This window comes from Chiloscyllium plagiosum, unplaced genomic scaffold, assembly GCF_037043375.1.
Source record: "Chiloscyllium plagiosum isolate Xiang-an unplaced genomic scaffold, Cpla_swu_hap1 HiC_scaffold_17, whole genome shotgun sequence".
NCBI lineage: Eukaryota > Metazoa > Chordata > Chondrichthyes > Orectolobiformes > Hemiscylliidae > Chiloscyllium > Chiloscyllium plagiosum.
In genome coordinates, this window is record NW_028270155.1 from 66088522 (window position 1) to 66107802 (window position 19281).

The 19281-nt window shown below is 42.4% G+C and overlaps 1 long non-coding RNA gene across 1 annotated transcript in view; it reads left to right on the top strand.

Moving 5' to 3' along the window:
- LOC122558537 (uncharacterized) overlaps positions 1-19281 on the top strand; it is a 257021-nt gene continuing 237740 nt past the window's right edge. Inside the window, exons 1-2 of the long non-coding RNA XR_015759887.1 lie at positions 1-177; positions 8983-9956. This is a non-coding gene — a long non-coding RNA (uncharacterized LOC122558537). The remainder of the gene's footprint in view (positions 178-8982; positions 9957-19281) is intronic.

Genomic DNA, 19281 nt, shown 5'->3' on the forward strand with positions numbered 1-19281 from the left:
CGCATTGTCATGACACTGCACCTGCACGTTTTTGAGGAGAGGATGGCGACGAACGGTCTGACGGTGTAGCTGAAAGCGCCAAGATTCAGAGGGGTAGGCCATCTTCACTCTTACCTCCGTCGTCGTCAATTTCAGAAGATTATTCCGCCTCAACAAATGCAAGCAACCTGATCGCAGGTAAGAGAGGCAGCAGACAGCCAATTGTAAGTGGCCAGGAGAACTGTGAAGCAGAGAGGGATAAGCTGAGCAACGAACTGGAAAGAACCGTTGTCAGTTGTGAGAGAAAATTAGCAGGATACGACTCTTGAGGTAACTAGTGTTAAGATTAAATGGGCAATTAATAACAAATATTCACTTGCAAAGGACAAACCATCATCCTCAGAAGAAAATGTAACCACTTATATAATTTCATGAGGGGCACAGCAATCTTTAGAAATCCTGCAGAGAAGATGAATTTCACTTGAATGAAATTGTTTTTAAAAGTGATCAAAAACAGCAATAAATGGAGGTAGAAGTCTAGGAGCAGATACTAAAACATAGCAGTATACATTCTTTCAGTACGACAGCAATTAAAGAGTAACCAAATATGCAAAAACGAAGAAAATCTAAATTAATTAGAAACTGAGGATAAGCAAAACATTGAAAATATTTTGAATGATTACTTATATATGAATGCACAAATTGGGGGCAGAAGTAGACTATTCAGCCCCTTGAACTAGCTCCACCATTCAAAAAAATTTTGTATGTTCTCAAAATTCTTTTTGAATTCCAAATTTACAGCTACCCCATTAATGTTGATTTCCCCGCTTAACAAGAATCTATCTACTTCTGCCTTCAAAATATTCAGTAATCCTGCCTAAACAGCCTTGTGAGGCAGATATTTCCAAAGATGTACAACTTGCTGGGAGAAAAACAATTATCTGCACTTCTGCCCTGAAAGGGCAAGTCCTAATTTTAAATCAGTGCTTAGTTTTGGACTGACCCACAAGTGGAAAATTCCTTTCCATGTCTGCTTTGTTAAGATCATTCACGATCTGATACTGAATGACATAGCATCGGATGATGTGGAGTCTGTGTGGGTGGAATTGAGGAACCACAAAGGCAAAAAAACCATAATGGGAGTTATGTACAGACCTCCTAACAGTGGTCAGGACCAGGGGCGCAACATGTACCGGGAAATAGAGAAGGCATGTCAGAAAGGCAAGGTCACGGTGATCATGGGAGACTTCAATATGCAGGTGGACTGGGTAAATAATGTTGCCAGTGGATCCAAAGAAAGAGAATTCATGGAATGCTTACAGGATGGCTTTTTGGAACAGCTTGTCATGGAACACACAAGGGAGCAGGCTATTCTGACCTAGTGCTATGTAATGAACCAGACTTTATAAAAAATCTTAAAGTAAGGGAACAGTTAGGAAGCAGCAATCATAATATGGTAGAATTCAGTCTGCAGTTTGAAAGAGAGAAGGCAAAATCAGATGTAATGGTGTTACACTTAAATAATGGTAATTATGAGGGCATGAGAGAGGAACTGACAAAAATAGACTGAAAGCAGAGCCTAGCGGGGAAGACAGTAGAGCAAAAATGGCAGGAGTTTGTGGGTATAATTGAGCACACTGTACAGAGGTTCATCCCCAAGAAAAGAAACATTATCCGGGGAGGGATTAGACAGCCATGGCTGACAAAGGAAGTCAGGAAATGTATTAAAGAAAAAGAGAAATCCTATAAAGTGGCCAAGAGCAGTGGGAAATCAGAAGATTGGGAAGGCTACAAAAACAAACAGAGGATAACAAAGAGAGAAATAAGGAAGGAGAGGATCAAATATGAAGGTAGGCTAGCCAGTAATATTAGAAATGATAGTAAAAGTTTCTTTCAATACATAAGAAACAAACGACAGGCAAAAGTAGACAGTGGGCCACTTCAAACTGATGCAGGAAGCCTAGTGATGGGAGATAAGGAAATAGCAGGAGAACTTAACAGTACCTTGCATCAGTCTTCACAGTGGAAGACATGAGTAATATCCCAACAGTTAAAGGGAGTCAGAGGGCTGAGTTGAGTATGGTTGCCATTACAAAAGAGATAGTGCTAGAAAAGCTAAAAGGTCTTAAAATTGATAAATCTCCTGGCCCCGATGGGATACATCCTAGAGTTCTGAGGGAGGTGGCTGAGGAAATAGCGGAAGCATTGGTTGAGATCTTTCAAAAGTCATTGGAGTCAGGGAAAGTCCCGGATGATTGGAAGATTGCTGTTGTAACCCCCTTGTTCAAGAAAGGATCAAGACAAAAAATGAAAAATTATAGGCCAATTAGCCTAACCTAGGTTGTTGGTAAAATTCTAGAATCCATCATTAAGGATGAGGTTTCTAAATTCCTGGAAGAGCAGAGTCGGATTAAAACAAGTCAACATGGATTTAGTAAGGGGAGGTTGTGCCTGACAAACCTGTTGGAATTCTTTGAAGAGGTGACAAGTAGGTTAGACCAGGGAAATCCAGTGGATGTGGTCTATCTAGTCTTCCAAAAGGCCTTTGATAAGGTGCCACACAGGAGGCTGCTGAGCAAGGTGAGGGCCCATGGTGTTCGAGGTGAGTTACTGGTATGGATTGAGGATTGGCTGTCTGACAGAAGGCAGAGAGTTGGGATAAAAGGTTCTTTTTCAGAATGGCAGTTGGTGACAAGCGGTGTCCCGCAGGGTTCCGTGTTGGGGCCACAGCTGTTCACGTTATATATTAATGATCTGGATTAAGGGACCGGGGGCATTCTAGCGAAGTTTGCTGATGATACAAAGTTAGGTGGACAGGAAGTGGGGAGGCTGCAGAAGGATCTAGACAGTTTGGGAGAGTGGTCCAGGAAATGGCTGATGGAATTCAATGTGAGCAAATGCGAGGTCTTGCACTTTGGAAAAAAATAATACAAGCATGGACTACTTTCTAAACCGTGAGAAAATTCGTAAAGCCAAAGTACAAAGGGATCTGGGAGTGCTAGTCGAGGATTCTCTAAAGGTAAACATGCAGGTTGAGTCCGTGATTAAGAAAGCGAATGCAGTGTTATCATTTATCTCAAGAGGGTTGGAATATAAAAGCACCGTTGTGCTACTGAGACTTTATAACGCTCTGGTTAGGCCCCATTTGGAGTACTGTGTCCAGTTTTGGTCCTCACACCTCAGGAAGGACATACTGGCACTGGAGCGTGTCCAGCGGAGATTCACACGGATGATCCCTGGAATGGTAGGTCTAACATACGAGGAACGGCTGAGGATCCTGGGATTGTATTCATTGAAGTTTAGAAGATTAAGGGGAGATCTAATATAAACTTACAAGCTAGTACATGGCTTGGAAAGGGTGGACGCTAGGAAATTGTTTCCGTTAGGCGAGGAGACTAGGATCCGTGGGCACAGCCTTACAATTAGAGGGGGTAAATTCAGAACAGAAATGGGGAGACATTTCTTCAGCCTTCTTCAGGTGGGCCTGTGGAATTCATTGCTGCAGAGTGCAGTGGAGGCCGAGACGCTAAATGTCTTCAAGGCAGAGATTGATAAATTCTTGATGTCACAAGGAATTAAGGGCTACGGGGAGAATGCGGGTAAGTGGAGTTGAAATGCCCATCAGCCACGATTGAATGGCGGAGTGGACTCGATGGGCTGAATGGCCTTACTTCCACTCTTATGTCTTATGATACACTTTAATCAACTTACCCCTCACTTTTCTAAATTCCAGTGGAAACAAGCCCAGCCTGTCCAACCAGCCCATATGAGGCAACCTACCCTTTTCAGCTGTCAATCTAATAAACCTCCTCTGAACTATCTACAATGCATTCATATTTTTCTGTAAACAAGAAGACCAAATCCGTACACGCTACTCAATACGAGATCTCATCGATGCCCTGCATAAGTGAAGCATAACTTACTTACTTTTATGTCCAGTACCTTGTGTAATAAATAATAACATACAATTAACTGCCTTGGGTACCTGCTGTATCTGCATACTAGTCTTTTGTTACTCATGCATCAGGGTATCTAAATCTCTCTGCATCTCTGAATCCTACAGTCAATCTCCATTCAAGTAATACTCTGCTTTTTAATTCATCCTTCCAAAATGAACAACTTCACATTTTTCCATATTATACTCCTTTTCTCTTCTTCAAAAATATTTTCCTACCTACCTTGGTGTTCATCTGCAAATTTAGTTAACATGGTTTTGTTCCCCTCATGCAAGCTATTGATGATTATTGTAAATAAGTTGAGATCCCAGCACAGACTCCTGCGGGACTCCACTTGTCACACCCTGCCAATCAGAGAAACACTTATGTATAGGTATTCTTTGTTTTCTGCCACCCAGCCAAACATCTGTTTATATTAATATGTTACCCCTGACATTACAAACTTTCATTTTCAGCTGTAACGTTTGATGTGCGACCTTGTCAAGTATATTGTGGAAATATAAGTATAATACAGCTCCCCTTTATTCACAGCGCATGCTACTTCTTCAAAGAACTCCAATAATTTGGTTAAACATAATTTCCCTTTGACAAAGTCAATGAAGCGTGGTGCTGGAAAAAGCACAGCTGGTCAGGCAGCATCTGAGGAGCAAAAGAGTCAACGTTTTGGGCTTGATCCTTCATCAGGTTTCTCTTTGACAAACCATGCTGACTATTCCTGATCACCTTGATATTTGTTTTTTTTTACCTTCTATTGGTTGATACAACTGAATGGCTTGCTAGGCTATTTCAGAGGACAGTTAAGTGTCAAATATATTGCTATGGGTCTGGAGGTACATGTAGGTCAAACCAGGTTAGGAAGGCATTTCATTGCCTAAAGGACCTTAGTGAATCAGATGGGATTTTCTGACAATCAGGAATGATTTCATGTCATAGTTAAGAGTTTTAATTCCAGATTTTTTTTATTGAATCAAATACCATCATCTGCCATGATTCAAACCTGACCCACAGAACACTGCCTGTGACAACACCATGAGGCCTTCACCACAGTCAATATGGGTTTTGTGAAAAAGAAATTATTTTTTATAAATTTGCTAAAGTTCTTTGAGGGTATAAGAAGCAGAGATGATTGAGGAGAACTGGCAGTTGTAATTTGTGTGCATTTGGATTTCAAGAATGTATTTGATAAGATATCACAGGTTATTAGGTTATTGCACAAGATTAAGATTAGTATGTTAATTTGAGGATTGGTTAAAACACAAACATAGAGTTGGAATTAATGAGTCTTTTTCAGGCTCAGTCATATAGCCTTAATTATTTGCATCTATATTAATGACTTGGAGGAGGGGACAGAGTGTACTGTATTGAAATTTGCTGAAGGTGCAAAAATAGATGGGAGGGCAATTTGTGATGAGGATATAAGGAATCTGCACAGAGGTTTGGATAGGTTGAGTGAGTGGGCAAAAACTTAGCAGATGGTGTTTAATGTAGGAAAATGTAAGATCACGCTGTTTGGTTGGCAGAATCAAAAGACATACTAGTATTTAAACAGAGACAAAATCCAATAAAATACAAAACAGAGGGATCTGGGTGTTCTTGTGGATTAAGCTTGCAGATGCAGCAATTAAGAAGGCAAACCGAACTTTGACCTTTAATGCGAGGGTGTTGGAATACTGTGTACCATTTTTCATCTCTGTATTTAAGAAGGGATAACTTGCCATTGGAGGCAGTTCAAAGGATCCTGGAGGTAAGGGATTGACTTATTAAAAACAGCTAAACAGGTTGGGCATTTATTCAATAGAGTTTAGAAGAATAAGGAGTGATCTGATTGGCACATACAAAATTCTGAAGGGATAGACAGGATAGGCGTTGTGAAGATATTTTCACTAATAGAGAATCTTAAACTGAGGACATAGTTACAGCGTAAGGGGACACCCATTTAAGATTGAAATAGTGAAGAATTTCCCAGAGGATAGGGAATGTTTGGAATTTCCTACCAAGAGAGTTGTGGAGGCCAGATTACTGAAAGTATTTAAAGAGGAAGTAGATAGATTTTTGAAATATCGGGGAGTTGAGTACTCTGAGGAACTACCTTGAAAGAGCTGTTAAGACCTGAAGCAGATTAGCCATGATCTTATTGAATATCGAGACAGGCTTAATGGATCAAGATGGCCCACTCGTGCTCCTGTCTCTTGTGTTCTGACTGGACCCCTCCTGATTTTCTTTTCAAATGTCCTCTCCACTTCCTTCTGTGTTAGAACATAGAACAATACAGCACAGAACAGGCCCTTCGGCCCACGATGTTGTGCCGAACATTTGTTAGGAGAACAGCCCCAGCGTATCTAACCTATCTATGTAATCGAAGTCTCTGGAACCTTTTCTTAAATCCTTTATGCACTGTCTTTAATGCTTTCACAATCTTACCAAAAGGTGGTTCCCAGAATGGAGTTGAGGCCAAACTCGTGTTTTGCAATGGTAACTGTTCTGATGAGGGATCACCAAACTTGAAACGTTAACTCTGACAGATCTGCTGAATTTCTGCAGTGTATTCTGTTTTTGTTTCAAATCAATTGCATCCTTTATTTTGTAATGCCTTTCCTTAGTCTTTATAGCTGAATGTTTCATTCCTTTGAAGAAATTTTGTCTGCTATGTTCACTCATTCTACCAACTTCTTTTGTCCTCTCAGTATCAATACCTATCAATATCTTCCTCACAGTTCACGAACTTCCATATTTTTTGTCATTTGCAGGTTTTGAAATTGTTCCCTCATTACTTAGGTCTACGTCATTAGTGTAGATCAAGAAAAGTCAATGGACCTAATACTGAGCCTTAGGTGCCCCTTTAAGTACCTTGTATCAAACTGAAGAATAATTGTTCAACAGTACACTTCATTTATTGTCACTCAGTCAACTTCACATTCATGCTGTTACTGTTTATTTTTATTCCATGGGGTTTAATTTTTGCTGAAAAACCTATTATATGGTATTTTATCAATTTCATTGCGCAAAACTTTGTTCATGATATCAGCTGAATTACCTGATCCAACCTACTATGTAACTTCATCAAAAAAGGCTCAACCAACTTTACCTTCTCAGGTTGTTTGTTTAGCACTAGTCATTGCTTAAATTGTCATAAAAGTACACAGATTGTTATTGGAACAGCAGGAGGGTTTGTGTGATACACTTTGAGAACTGGATCGAAGGTTCAATGGGGTCCACCAATGTTATTGGAACTGTGCTGGCTTCAGTATGCATGTGTCTGGATGTTTCCATAGACAGGTTGTCAACTGCCATGGACAGGCAGAAGAATACCCAAAGGCTGCTGGAAATGCACAGAGGCCTGCATTCTATTTCTTTAGTCTTTGTTGCTGAGCCAGAAGATAGTAAGGACTTAATGTTGCTTCACATGCCCCTTCTTCTCAATGAGGCTGAATAGTGCCAGCAGGCATCTGGATGGAGGTGAACTATGCATATAACCCCTAGAAGTCCCTGGAGGTACAGACCCTCTGCACTCCCCTTGCCTACTGAAATAACTACAGAGGCCAGTATCTGGTCACCAAATCATACTTAATTGACTATAGTCTTGCTATAATCTTTGACTACAGTACTGCTTCATGCAGAGTCAGTATATTTGACACTCCCCTTTTTATATGTCAATCAGGGCTTCTTAGTTGGGATTGTTAATCTTATCCAATCAGGTAACTCTCATTCTATGATGTCCAGCTGGCTGGCCTTGTTCCAATCACTATACCTGCAATTTCCAACCTTTTGGAAGTTGTAACTTACATCTGGGCAGGCCACTGTCAATATGTCTGAGCCTTATATCCACAATTGCCCCAGGTAATCTACCCAAATGTTCAAGGCTAAATAGGCTCCACAACAGAGCTTCCTTCACTCCAGCAGGAGAGCCTGGAATTCGTGTAGGCATAGTGATTAGATTAGATTCTCTACAGTATGGAAACAGGGCATTTGGCCCAACAAGTCCACACCAACCCTCCGAAGAGTAACCCACCCAGACCCATTCCCCTACCCTATTTTTACCCCTGACTAATGCACCTAACACTGTGCAATTTAGCATGACCAATTCACCTAATCTGTACATCTTCGAAACCAGAGCACCTGGAGGAAACCCACGCAGACACGGGGAGAATGTGCAAACTTCACATGGTCACCTGAGGCGGGATCGGAATCTGGGTCCCTGGCATTGTGAGGCAACAGTGCTAACCACTGAGCCACCATGCCACCCTAGTGGAAGGACAAGTAAAAAGAAATGCTCTGATAGGTGGTTTAGTGAAATATACATGCACTTCAACATCTGTAAATATATGTGCACTTTAAATCATAGCGTGTAATCAACTGTCAATTTAGTTGTAGAACCTGGTTAAGTGGCCACTGGAGTTAAGCAGCATTTTCATACATCCTAATGAGGATCAAGATTATAGTGGTGAGGCATTGCTCATCTCGGAGAAATATCATGGATAACAACAGATTTCAGACATTCTTCAACCCTTAAGTCTTGGCTGTGGTCATGAATTTAACACTTTCGTGAAGAGATCTTTTTCACTTACCTATGTCTTACAAGGGAGCGTTCACTTATTTAACATCAGGTGATGTGTAGCAATCCATTAACTCCAAACTGTACCATGTAGCTCATTATTCTGGTGGGAAAACATGCTTTAAGCAGAGCCTCTATCACTTTAGATCTTGGAGTTTAGTCTGCTTCAGCATTACATGTTATTTTAGCAGTTTATGGGAATTCGCAGATGCTGACATCAGAATGATGATGGGTGGGTGAAAAGGATGCATCATGATGGCACTCAAACTGATAATGGACAAAACAGAACTCAGTGTGCAGCTGTTAGATATGTAATCATGCATGAAGCCTCAAAAACTAATTTTCCTCTGTGCAATGCAATATTATAACCTTGTTGGAATTATAACTCTTACAGTGCCCAAGAGAATAGGTAGTGTTGTCATTCTTGAATGTGGGAACAACAGATGTTGTGAAGCCTTCAAACAATTGTTAATTGTATATTTTATTGCACCACAGGAAAGGCAAAGGAACAAGAAACACTGACGCAGCTGCTTGGCGTTGAATCCTAGAGTGGTACACACGTGTACTCCATTGCCTTATACGCTTCAGGGGAAACAAGCTGTCTCCTGTACCCCCTACCAGTTCATACACTGATACCTTGCTGCAAATGTCAACCCTAGAAAGGTTTGGAGCACATGCTGCAGTTGGCTGAGGAAGAAGCCCCCAAGTCACTTGGAGGATTGACAGAGACTAGGCATTTTAGATCCAGACAGGAGAGGACCCAACAATGTCAGCAGTCAGGAATTTCGTTCACATCATAGGGAGCAACAGGAGTGGCAGATAGCTATGTGGAATGCATTGACCCTCATTGGCCAGACCCTGCAGGATTTCAAAAACATTATGGGTCCCAGCTGCTTTAAGCATGCAACCATCTCACAGCCTCTAAAGACAGATTGGTAGCTGCTATGGAGAGCTTGGTCCTGCACCTTCAAGGTCTGCTGGAGAGGCACACACTTCATTGCCCCAGCCATTTATCCTTAGGACAAACATCAAGGCAACAGGAGGAGAGGGAACCTGGTCCAGGTTGTCCCTACCCCACACGAGGCAGGGTGATTCCAGAAGCCACTCAGCCAGAGGAATATCACACACAGACGCCCTTCTGAAATATCCTCACAAGACATTCCAGAGATGGCTGGGCCCTCCATTTGCACTCTGCCTGATCCCTACCCTTGGAAGTTGAAGTCGACATGAGCACACTTACGTCTGGAATAAGGCAATAGTAGTTGGGGCTAATGTAGAGACAAATGAGTTAAAATTCCAGAGACCTTGCCAACCCACCACCTTGATGATTTGCAAAATCATTGTAAAACATGGAAATTAGAACTACTTGTGGCTTTTAGTTAAAATTCAAATATTCTGCATATCCAAATGTTTATTCATCAATTTGTGAAGATGAAAGATCTTAACAAGAAAACTGAAGTTGTATCAAGGTAAAGGTCATTAGATGCGATATTCTATTCACTTTCCCGGACATATCAAAAATCTGATGAATAAGTAAACATTTATGGAAAAAGTAGAATTGATTGAAATGTGGATGCTAAAACATTTGGTATTTTACATATATCCCACAGACAAATTAAGAGGTACTTGAAATTGAAAGAGTAAAATGAATTCTAGGACTTAACATTCAGAAAAGAAAATGTGAGTATTTCACTCACTTGATTATCACTGCAAAGCTGTGGAGATCTCTTCTGAGTGGCAGAGTTGTGGGCAGCAGAAAGAGATGTCGACCTGAACCAAGTTGGTTGATAAATGTCATGGAACATTTACAGATGAGCTATCATGGACATCTGAGGATGGTACAGGATAGACAAACTTGGTATAACATGACAGCAGATCTCTCAGCAGCAGCAGTAATAAAATGTCAACAGTCTTGTTAAACTTTGGTATAACTGAAATGAACTTAAATAATAATGGGCAATGTTCTGCTTTATAGTCTTTGAAATACGTTATCATGCAAAATGATCTAATGTATTAATTTCAGCTAGAAATTTTCTATCTGTACCCTTTACTGCTGTCAACTTCATTCCACTGAAAGTGAATGATTTACTTCCTAGCTTTTACATTTCATTGGGGGATTCAGTTCTCTTCCATTTTTATACTGTTGTTTGACCTGAGAGCTGTTCTCCTCTCTGTAACTGTATGTACCTTTGGGCTTGCAGAAGCTGCAACTTGCTTAGAAAGCGATGCTTATAACAGGCAACTTAACGAAATGAAGGCTGTAGTTTCACTTGTTGAAGGAGAATCAACATGATTGCTGTGTCTTTACTGTGCAGTTTAATATGTGGTGATCGAGAAAGCAGTTTGTATCTTGTATTACATTTGTGTGACTTTTGTCCAGTGTCCATTCGGTTTATTTTTGATTGTGCTCCTTTCCTGCTGAAAAAAAGATTAATATTGAACAGCTATCTTAATAGAACATAGAACAATACAGCACAGAACAGGCCCTTCGGCCCACGATGTTGTGCCGAAACATTTAACCTAGCTTAAGCACCCATCCATGTACCTATCCAATTGCCACTTAAAGTTCGCCAATGATTCTGACTCTGCCACTCCCACAGGCAGCGCATTCCATGCCCCCACCACTCTCTGGGTAAAGAACCTACCCCTGACATCTCCCCTATACCTTCCACCCTTCACCTTAAATTTATGTCCCCTTGTAACACTCTGTTGTACCCGGGGAAAAAGTTTCTGATTGTCTACTCTATCTATTCCCCTGATCATCTTATACACCTTTATCAAGTCACCCCTCATCCTTCTCCGTTCCAATGAGAAAAGGCTTAGCACGCTCAACCTATCCTCGTACGACCTATTCTCCATTCCAGGCAACATCCAGCTAAATCTTCTCTGCACCCTCTCCAAAGCTTCCACATCTTTCCTAAAGTGAGGCGACCAGAACTGCGCACAGTACTCCAAATGTGGCCTAACCAAAGTCCTGTACAGCTGTAACATCACTTCACGATTCTTGAATTCAATCCCTCTGCTAATGAACGCTAATACACCATAGGCCTTCTTACAAGCTCTATCCACCTAAGTGGCAACTTTCAAAGATCTATGAACATAGACCCCAAGATCCCTCTGCTTCTCCACCTTACTAAGAACCCTACCGTTAACCCTGTATTCCGCATTCTTATTTGTCCTTCCAAAATGGACAACCTCACACTTGACAGGGTTGAACTCCATCTGCCACTCCTCAGCCCAGCTCTGCATCATATCTAAGTCCCTTTGCAGCCGACAACAGCCCTCATCACTATCCACAACTCCACCAATCTTCGTATCGTCTGCAAATTTACTGACCCACCCTTCGACTCCCTCTTCCAAGTTATTAATAAAAATTACAAACAGCAGAGGACCCAGAACTGATCCCTGCGGAACTCCACTTGTAACTGGGCTCCAGGCTGAATATTTACCATCTACCACCACTCTCTGACTTCGACCGGTTAGCCAGTTTTCTATCCAACTGGCCAAATTTCCCACTATCCCATGCCTCCTGACTTTCCGCATAAGCCTACCATGGGGAACCTTATCAAATGCCTTACTAAAATCCATGTATACTACATCCACTGTTCTACCCTCATCCACATGCTTGGTCATCTCCTCAAAGCATTCAATAAGACTTGTAAGGCAAGACCTACCCTTCACAAATCCGTGCTGGCTGTCCCTAATCAAGCAGTGTCTTTCCAGATACTCGTAAATCCTATCCCTCAGTACCCTTTCCATTACTTTGCCTACCACCGAAGTAAGACTAACTGGCCTGTAATTCCCGGGGTTATCCCTATTCCCTTTTTTGAACAGGGGCACAACATTCGCCACTCTCCAGTCCCCTGGTACCACCCCTGTTGACAGTGAAGACGAAAAGATCATTGCCAACGGCTCTGCAATTTCCTCTCTTGCTTCCTACATAATCCTAGGATATATCCCGTCAGGCCCGGGGGACTTGTCTATCCTCAAGTTATTCGAAATGTCCAACACATCTTCCTTCCTAACAAGTATCTCCTCTAGCTTACCAGTCCATTTCACACTCTCCTCTTCAACAAAATGGTCTTTCTCGTTTGTAAATACTGAAGAAAAGTACTCATTCAACACCTCACTTATCTCTTCCGACTCAATACACAGTCTCCCACTACTGTCCTTGATCGGACCTACCCTCGTTCTCGTCATTCTCATGTTTCTCACATACGCATAAAATGCCTTGGGGTTATCCTTGATCCTATCCGCCAAAGATTTTTCATGCCCTCTCTTAGCTCTCCTAATCCCTTTCTTCAGCTCCCTTCTGGCAATCCTGTATCCCTCCAACGGTCTGTCTGAACTTTGTTTCCTCAACCTTATGTAAGCCCTCTTCTTCCTCTTTACAAGACATTCAACCTCCCTCTTCAACCAAGGTTCCCTCACACGACCATCTCTTTCCTGCCTGACAGGTAAATACATATCAAGGACACGTCGTATCTGTTCCTTGAAAAAGTTCCACATTTCCACGACATCCTTCCCTGACAGCCTATGCTCCTCAGATCCTGTCTTGCAGCATCGTATTTACCCTTCCCCCAATTGTAAAACCTACCCTGTTGCATGCACCTATCTCTCTCCATAACCAAGGTGAAAGTCACAGAATTGTGGTCACCATCACCAAAATGTTCACCCACTAACAAGCCCATCACTTGTCCCGGTTCGTTACCAAGTACCAAATCCAATATGGCCTCCCCTCTGGTCGGGCAATCTACATACTGAGTTAGAAAAGCTTCCTGTACACACTGCACAAACACCGCCTCATCCAATCTACTTGATCTAAAGAGCTTCCAATCAATGTTTGGGAAGTTGAAATCACCCATGACTACTACCCTGTGGCTTCTGCACCTTTCCAAAATCTGTTTCCCAATCTGTTTCTCCACATCTCTGCTGCTATTGGGGAGCCTATAGTAAACACCCAACAAGGTGACTGCACTTTTCCTATTTCTGACTTCAGCCCATACTACCTCCAAAGGCAGATCCCCCTCGAACTGCCTTTCTGCAGCCGTTATACCATTTCTAATTAGCAACGCCACCCCCCCTCCTTTTTTACCACCCTCCCTAATCTTACTGAAACATCTGTAACCAGGAACCTCCAACAACCATTCCTGTCCCTCTTCTATCCATGTTTCCGTGATGGCCACAACATCGTAGTCCCAGGTACCGATCCACGCCTTAAGTTCACCCACCTTATTTCTGATACTCCTTGCATTGAAGTATACACACTTGAGCCCATCTCTGTGTCCGCAAGTACTCCCTGTCATTGCTACCTTCTCCACAGCCTCCCTACATACTTGGACATGCTGACAAACAGCTAGCCTACTTGCTGGACTACAAGTCCGGATCCCATCCCCCTGCCAAATTAGTTTAAACCCCCCCGAAGAGTGCTGGCAAACCTACCTCCCAGGATATTGGTGCCCTTTTGGTTCAGGTGCAACCCGTCCTGCTTGTACAGGTCCCACCTTCCCCAGAATGCAGTCCAATTGTCCAAATATCTGAAGCCCTCCCTCCTACACCATCCTTGCAGCCACGTGTTCAACTGCACTCTCTCCCTATTCCTTGCCTCACTGTCACGTGGCACCGGCAACAACCCAGAGATGGCGACACTGTCCATCCTAGCTTTTAGCTTCCAGCCTAACACCCTGAGCTCCTGAATGACCTCCCCACCCCTCTTCCTACCTACGTCGTTGGTGCCAACGTGCACCACGACTTCTGGCTGCACACCCTCCCCTTTAAGGCACGGTCCGAGACGTCTCGGACTCTGGCACCCGGGAGGCAACAAACCATCCGAGAGTCTCGCCCATGTCCACAGAACCGCCTGTCCGTCCCTCTAACTAAAGAGTCTCCTATAACTAGCGCTCTCCTCCTCTCCCCCCTTTCGCTTCTGAGCCTCAGAGCCGGACCTCGTGCTTATCCCTGCTAGGCCGTCCCCCCCAACAGTATCCAAAGCGGTATACTTATTGTTGAGGGGAACGACCACAGGGGATCCCTGCACTGCCTGCTTCCTCCCCTTCCCACCTCTAACTGTTACCCAGCTACCTCTGTTCTCTGACATAACGATGTCCCTGTAGCTTCTATCTATCACCCTCTCAGCCTCTCAAATAATCCTCAGTTCATCCAACTCCAGTTCCAGTTCCCTAACTCGTTCTGTGAGGAGCAGGATCTGACTGATATTTTTGCTTCTAATCTTTAGGTTTTTTTTCTTCCTTTGTTGAAAAGTGAGAAGATGGAATTCCTTAAATTAGACATTCGGCATGTATGATGGAGAGGAGATGACATAGCTGACTAGAAGAGGGAGACTGGGAGAAGTAGAGGGCAGAAGATGTGAGAAATATAATGGTGACCAGAAAACCAATTTACTGAGGGAACTCTGAACCACTTACTAATACATTTAATATTTTGTAGCTTATTCTTCCAATCGCTGTCACCACCATTTATAGCTGTAACAATGAAGTGCAAAATGCAGCTTTTGTTGTACTTATCTCAACTATTGTCACCATCTAAGGTATTGAAATGATTTTTTAAAATATTAGCAATGTGATATATGGAACACTTTTGTTGTAAATATATTGTACAGTTTGAATTATTTATTTAGTTATAAAGTCAGGTTTGTGACTTTAACCAAATCGTTTCCTTAATAGCAGTTTTGTTTGATAAAACAAGTTTGTATATGCAAAATGGTGGTATTGAATGGCAAATTGAATGTGCTTTTGTGAATACCATGTAAAAATATTTGTATAACAATGGGAATACTTAAATGTTAATTTAAATATTAACATTTTATAAATAGTTAAATGGTGAAAACAGAAGCTGGATAATTACAGGAGATTCTTTTGATGAATGCTTTGTGATCAGTGGTTCATTGTCATTTCAGTTTTGGACAGTGTCCTGGTTCTAACCATTTTTATCAGCTTCATCAATAGCTTTTCATCATTGCAGGTTAAAAATAGGGCTGTTTGCTAAAAACTGCACACTGTTCTATGTTGCAACTCTTGTGATGTTGAGAAGTCCCTGTCTGCCTTTATTAAAGACCTGGACAACAATCCCAGGCAATCGATTACAAGAGAAAGTCTGATCATTCCTCCATGATACTCAAAGGTATTCTTTTGTCTGACTCCCAGATGTCCCAGACCAGAGATATATTTCCCTCCCCACCCCTATCCACTTTCCATAAAGACCATTCCCTCTGCAACTCCCTTGTCAGGTCCACACCCCCCACCAACCCACCCTCCCCTTCCAGCACCTTCCCCTGCCACTGCAGGAATTGCAAAACCTGTGCTCACACCTCCCCTGTCACCTCTGTCCAAGGCCTCAAAGGAGCTTTCCACATCCGTCAGAGTTTAACTGCACTTTCACACATGTCATTTTGCTGTATCTGTTGCTCCCGATGTGGTCTCCTGTACACTGAGGGGACAGGATGCCTACTTGCAGAGTGCTTCAGAGAACATCTCTGGGACATCCGCACCAACCAACCCCACCTCCCCAAGACCGAACATTTCAACTTCCCCTCCCACTCTGTCCAAGGACATGCAGGTCTTGGGCCTCGTCCATCGCCACCCCCTAACCACCCTATGTCTGGAGGAAGAACGCCTCATCTTCAGCCTCTGGACCCTCCACCACATGGCATCAATGTAGATTTCACCAGTTCCCTCATTTCTCCTCCCCCCACCTTATCCCAGTTCCAATCTTCCAACTTGGCAACACCCTCATGACCTGTCTTACCTGTCCATCTTCATTTTCACTTTTCCGCTCCACCCTCCTCTCAGACCTATCACCATTACCCCCACTTCCGTCTACCTATCGCACTCTCAGCTACCTTCCCCCTCCAGCCCCACCCCTTCTCATTTATCTCTCCACCTCCTTGGATCACAGCCTCATTCCTGATGAAGGGCTTTTGCCTGAAACATCGATTCTCCTGTTCCTCGAATGCTGCCTGACCTGCTGTGCTTTTCCAGCATCACACTCTTGACTCCCAGACTTCCTGTCCACCACCAGCAAAGCACAGGTCAACACTGTTTTGGAACATTTTCCAATTGTCTGGATGACTGCAGCTCAATATCACCCAGGACAAAGTAATCCATTTGATTGGCAAACCTTAAACATTCAATCCCTCTACCACTATGGTATTGTGAATCTATTGTGTGTCTTCCCCAAGCTGGATTGCATCAACTCATCAAGTCTCCTTTGACAGCACATACTGAACCTGAGTTTCTACCAAGTAGAAGTTCAAAGCAGTAAGTGTATGGGAACACCACCAGTTCTAGATCACACTTAGAAATGTGTCACTGTTTCTTCCCGATTTTACTTTCAATTGGTATTGACAGAATATAGTAGAACAACCTATAAAATTAGCATGTGATCTAATAGGCAATTTATGGATTCTATATTGCTAGTCATTGTTACCTGGTTAAAACTAAGGTTTAAAGAAAATGTTGCACAAGTGTTTTGATAGTTTGACATTTATTTTTGGCACCAGGATTTAATTGAATGCTTACTGCAGCACCGACATTGCATTGAAGGCATTTTCAGTTGGTACTGGGGAGGGGTGATGGTGTTTGTACCATAACTGTCAAATATAGCCATGGCCATACTGAGAACTTATAACTGCTTATCATCTATTTAATTATGTTTTCTCAGTGAAGGCAGAATCAGATCTGAGAGGAACAGTTTCCATGATTCTTGATAGGCTATTGGACAAAATCTCTAATTATGGGACTTGTGTAAAGCTGCCTTTGTTCAGTTCTCTCGAGTCAGCCTTGTAACAGGAAATACTGGGTGTTTTATTTATAAAGTATTTTCTCAGAATTACAGTATTTTACCTTTTCTTCAGGTTAGAGCTACAGATGCATATTATTAGTTTTTAACATTTCAAGGAGTTTAGTATGTATTTAATTATTATAAATGTAAAGTTTATGGTAAGTTTTTAAAAATGTGGACAAGGGATGTAGGCAGTACTGGCCAGGCCGGCATGTATTGTGCATCCTAATTGTCCTTAGAAGTTGTGGATTAACTGCCTTTTTGAACTGCTGCAATCCATTGGGCCTAGATAAATCCACAGTGCTGTCAGGAAGGAGGTTACAGGCTTTTTACCCAGAGATAGTGAAGGATCAGTGATATAGATCCAATCAGGATGGTGGTTGGCATGGAGGAGAAACTTGCAGATGGTGGTGCTCCTGTGCATCTGCTGCCCTTGTCTCTTCAGGTGGTAGTTTGAGGGTTTGGCAGGTACTTGGTTAGTTGCTAAAGTCCATCTAGTAGATGGCATACACTACCGCTACTGTGCATCAATGTTGAAGAGAATGAAGGCTGAACATGGTAGTCTGCTTTGTTCAGGATAGTGTCAAGCTTTTTGAGTGTTAATGGAGCTGCACCTATCCAGAAAAGTGGAAACTATTTCATCACATTCCTGACTAGTGCTATGTAAATGGTGGACAGGCATTCAGGAAGCATGAGGTAAATTACCCACTGCAGAAACCTTAGCATCTGACCTCGTCTTTTGGCCATAATATTTATATGGCTAGTTCACTTCAGTTACTGGTCAATGGTAAACCCCACCACAGGATGTTGATATTTGGGGATTTGGAAATGATAATGCCATTAAACTTTCTAGGGGCAGTGGGTAAACTTTCTTGTTGGAGATGGTCAATAACTGGCATTTGTGTGGTTTGAATATTCCTTGTCATTTATCAGCCCAAGCCTGAATGTTATTCAGGTCTTATTACCTTTGGACACAGGCCTTCTCAGTATTTGATGAGTGGCAAATGATGCTGAACATTGTGCAATCATCAGCAAAAATCTCACTTCAGAGTTTATAATGGGAGGGAAGTCATTGATGAAGCAGTTGAAGATGGTTGGGTCTAGGACACTCAGGAACACCTTAAGTGTTGTCCTTGGATTGTGATGATTGGCATCCTACAAACAAAACTGTCTTCATTTGTGCTAGGTATGACTTCAGCCAGCTGAGATATTGACCCATAATTCTCATTGACTCCAGTTTTGCTAGGGCTCCTTCTCGGCACACTTGGTCAAGGACAGTTACTCTCAATCCACCTCTGGAGTCATAGGGTCATAGATTTATATAGCACAGAAACAGACTGCTTGGGTTCAACTTGTCCATGCCGACCAGATATCTGAAACTAATCTAGTCCCAATCAATCTAGTGATCTCCTCTGGACTCCCTCCAAAGCCAGCACATCCTTCCTTACATATGGAGCCCAAAACTACTCTCAGTTATCCAAATGTGGTCAGACCAGAGCCTTACACAGCTTCATAAATATATCTCTACTCTTTTTCTAGCCCACTCAAAATATTAACATTGGAGTTGCCTTCAAACTGCTAATTGAACCAACATATGAACTTTAAGGGAACCTGAAATAGAACTCCCAAGTGTCTTTGTGCTTCAGACTTCTGAAGTCTTCTCTCATTTTGAAAATATATAGTTATGCCTCTATTCTTAAAGTGCACTACCTCACCCACTCTCACGTTGTATTCCATCTGTCCAGGTCTTTCTGTAGTCTCCTTACCTCAACGCTACCTATCCTTCCACCTGTGGTCATCTGGAAACTTAGCAACGATACCTCCTGTTTCAGATTGCTAGTGTATAATATGAATAGTTATCACCACATTGACAGTCACCAGCTGCCAACCTGAAAACAAAATCCCTTTTGTCCCGACATTGCCTGCTGCCAGTCAGCCTCTATGATGCCAATACTTTACTTCTAATACCAGGCTCTCATCTTTCTTAATGGCCTC